The sequence below is a fragment of the Neltuma alba genome, unplaced genomic scaffold (genome assembly GCF_004799145.2).
Source record: "Neltuma alba isolate B1F8T4 unplaced genomic scaffold, ASM479914v2 tig00012964_pilon, whole genome shotgun sequence".
NCBI lineage: Eukaryota > Viridiplantae > Streptophyta > Magnoliopsida > Fabales > Fabaceae > Neltuma > Neltuma alba.
The window spans coordinates 157,966-162,220 of NW_021637323.1; the positions used below are offsets into that span (position 1 = coordinate 157,966).

The 4,255-nt window shown below is 30.1% G+C and overlaps 1 long non-coding RNA gene across 1 annotated transcript; it reads right to left on the minus strand.

Annotated features, from left to right (window-relative positions):
• Nucleotides 1-3,770: 3,770 nt before the first annotated feature.
• On the minus strand, nucleotides 3,771-4,255 carry LOC114733073 (uncharacterized). The gene is made up of 2 exons (XR_003739048.1): nucleotides 4,150-4,255; nucleotides 3,771-4,014 (listed from the first exon to the last, which is right to left on the minus strand). It is a non-coding gene; the product is annotated as an uncharacterized LOC114733073 (long non-coding RNA).

The following is a 4,255-nucleotide window of genomic DNA, read 5'->3' on the forward strand; positions in this document are numbered from 1 at the left end:
TTAATTTAAATTTATTTTATATTTTAAGTTAGTTTTTACTTTAACAGACATGTTATTTAAAATAAAGATAATTTTATAATTGTCACTTTTAAAAAAATCATTAAAATAAATATACATGAGAATTTTTGAATTTGCATTGTACTCATAAGTAGGATCAAACTCACGACCACTTAAAAGAGAATATCAATGTTATTAGGTGACAACACTTTTTTTTTTTGTGAAAAAGAAAAGCTCCTTTAATTAAATCTTAGCAAGTCGACAGCATATAAAACTAATATATGAGTTAAAACAAAAATAAAGAAATCTTCCTCTCTGTAATTCTAGGCCTTTGAGCTCACTGCTGTCTTACTAATAAATGAATAAAGAAGAAATCATCAAGTTTATCTCACTAGTATAAATTTAGAGAAACGATTTAAACCACCATTGACCAGTTGCATTTCTTAAATATTATTTAATTTTTAAATCGGTTGCTAAAACACATGGTTTAAAATATAGTACTACCTCCGATCCTAATTATAAGACTCCATTTATAAATTATAAACAAGGTCTTATAATTAAGACGAGAGATAGTAATTTTTTAGACTGTTGGCATACACAACAGGCATAAAAGTCCGTTATTTTAGATCAGTTGTTAATGCATCTGGTCTCAAAGCTTTAGTAAGTTAATGTCATATTATAAGAACATATGCCAAATAAGAAAAACCTTAGAAACCTTAGACCAGCCATGGATATGTGATATAATGTGTGTGTGTGTGTGTGTTTTTTTTTTTTAAATTACAAGAAAATTTTATTTTAATTAAACATTGGTAAGTCAATGGCGCATAAAATAGAAAAAAATGACCAAAACAACCTTGAAAATAGAAAATTCTAAGAAAGGCAGCTAAAATGACAGAAAATAAGGGAAAACTGGAATTGGAATGATAAAAATGAGAAATGACCAATTTATCATTGTGTCAGTTTAAAAAAAAATGACTATATTTGATCTGAAAATAACATAAATTAATAAGTTTGGAATACAGAATAACTTCATTTTCTGAGTATTGCACAAAGGCAAATTAGTTATTGGAAAAACTAATTTGGAAGTCCTTATAATTTTTATCAGTTTGGAATCAAGTCCTTGTAATTTGTTTTCTTTTTATTAGATCCTTTAACTTTCTCCTGTTAGGTCCATTAATCCCTACAGTTAAATAAGACAAACACCGTTATAACTTTCCATTAAATCTTCTCATCACCTACCCCCCATTTGCCCAACTCACTGTTCCTTCCATGGTAAATATCATCAGGTAGTACATCGAGTATGCTCTGCAAAAATTATAGCATCTGGTTTGCTTCAGGTTTGAAGGCCAAGAAGGAAACGCGTTCCTGGGTCATGTCCATATAGCTCACAGGGGTAGGGGAGGAACACAGGGAATAAAGGCGAAGCAGAAAAGAGAACAAAGCAAAGAACCTTAAAATGGGGATTTCGTACAAAGTTCATTTCTTTGAGCTTGAATTACTAAGATAGAATATTCAGAGTCTAGACTAAGGGGAAGCAAATTTGAGATAAGAGGATCGCAGAAAATAAAGGAACAAATGAAAAATAAACTAAATCCAACAATAAAGTAAAGATAAATTCTATAACTAGCATGGATTCAATTTAAGAAACTGTTTAAAGGGAGAGAGACTTGCGCAGATCTAGTGTTAAAAAAAAAAAGGAAGAAAGTGGAAGTGGGGAAGTATATCCGATGAACAAGTGGGATGCAGCTGGAATTCGAGGTGTTTTTATGAGTTTGATGGACGAGCTCATACTACTCATATCAGTGAAGTCGCGAGAATGGCAGGAAAGGAGAAGATGTTGATGGAAAGTTATCACGATGTTTGTCTTATTTAACGATAGGGAGTAATGGACCAAATAGGAGAAAATTAAAGGATCTAATAAAAAGAAAAAAAATCATAAGGACCTGATTCCAAACTGATAAAAACTGTAAGGACATCCAAATTAGTTTTCCCTTAGGGTTTGTTTGGTTGGAGGGGAGGGAACGGGAGGGGAGGGAAAATGAGCCCCTCCCCTCATTTGGTTAAAAATTTTGGAGGGGAAGGGAGCTAAAATGTCCCCTCCCCTCCCCTCCCCTCCCCTCCCCTCCCTCCCCCCATTTTGGCTCCCCTCCAAATTGGGGGTTTTTGGAGGGGAACCAAATTTTTGGATCATTATGTCCTTATAGTTTTTTAATATTCCACTTCTACCCATAAAATATATTATTATAATACTTATTTCAAATAAAAAATATATTATCCTAAGTAAAAAAAATAAAAATATATACATTATTATAATTAAAAATATATTATAAAAAATTATTTAAAAATAAAAAATTATAATGTTATAAAATTAATTGTTTTTTATAAATATATTATTTATTAAATATTTTAAAGCTGGAAAAAAAGATAGCCTAAAGAGAATAAAATTTCATTTTTCTTAGAACATATAGAATTTGTTAATTTGATTATTTTAAATATATTATTATATTAATTAGAATAAAAAATTACTGTACCAATTTTTTAGTACACATATTAACATGATAAGACTGAATTTTTACTAAATTATATGATTTAAATTAAGATGTAAATTAATTTATATAATATATCAATAAAAAACATAAAATAATATGTAAGGGTAAAATGGTAAATTGATTATTACTATCCCTCCCCTCCCCTCCCTGAACGAAACAAGGGATCATTAAATATCCTCCCCTCCCCTACCCCTCCTCTCAAACCAAACAGACCCTTAGTTATTTTCCCAATCATAATTTCAGTTGAAGTTTTTCCTCTTCTCATGCTATTTGGAAGTGATAACCTTTTTTTTTTTTGAACTTCCTATTTTTAAGATTCTTTTTTAGTCATTTTTCCTATAAAACATGTGTTAAAACAAAAACAAATAAATGTTCCTATCCGTGATTGTAGACCATTGAGCTCGCTGTCGTAGCAATAAATAAATAAGGAAGAAATCATCAAGTCCCTCTCATTAGGGTTTAAACAAATTTGGATTACCTTTTTAAAAACAATTTTACCATGAGATAAGTATGTAAAAAAAAATATTGTCTTAATTTACATAAAAATACTCTTTTTAAGTAATTTTGGGAGTAAGCAAACAGCAACATTTCTATTTAAACAGGTCATGGAAAAGAAAGTCTAAATATTTTTAAATATTATTTAATGTTTTAAATGGTTTTGTTAAACATGTGGTCTAAAATATAAATTTTTGAGAAAATTAAGCTTTTAGTTCTTCAAGTTTAAACTGAGTTTTTAGTTAAAAAAAACTTTAAACTTTCTTATAATTCAGTCCTGACTTAATTCCTGAACTTTTGACTGGCCTAACTTCCTCATCTTTTAATTTTTTTTTATATTACTATCTTTATTGTTTATAACTCATCTTATCTCCCATGCTTGTCGGCAAAATCCTCATTAGTATCTTTTTCTTGAGCTCATATTGACACCAAGCATTTTAGTCAGAGCAGTCAGTAAAATTTTACTCTTTTGGCGAAGGAAAAAATAAATAAATAAAATTGATATCCGACACCGTCGACGAAATTCCTCATCTATTAAGAAAAATATTGACGGACACAACAAATATTTAAGAAAGCCATTTTATTATTTACCCTGAAACCATTTCTTTTTGTTTTTAAATAAAAAATATTTTGGCCCAAGTAGCCCTTAATTTGAAATATTGTCTTGAATGTGACATTCCATAAAAAGCTTTTAACTCAAAATTGTGCGAAGAGTACATAATATAAGCATTTAAGTGGAATAATGCTAACCCATAACATGTGATATCATTTAAGCAATTACATTTACACAACATCAAATCCGGGAAATATAAAAATTCTACTTCAGCACAATTTCCACAATTTATTCATTCATTAACAGAGTCAATAGTAATTAAAAGTCCTTTTAAAAGAGTTCAGACCACAACTTCGAGGATTCCGTAAATGCACAAGAAATAGAATTTGGACTTGACCAACAGCAGCAACAACGTCTTTTCTTGAACACATAACATAGCAGCGACACGCACAAAAACATGATAAGGACTGCAAGAGAAAGTTAAAAAAAGAATAGTAGGGAACATAAGCCGCGTGAACCTATCCATGAAGAGAAGAATGGAGTTAAAGGTCATACCCTGATTTCGTTGAAACGGATGATCAGAAAGCCGATTGCTTATTCACCAGGCCAATAAACATTTGGTATGTGAGCAAGTCCTGGCCAATCCACACCCTTTAATTTT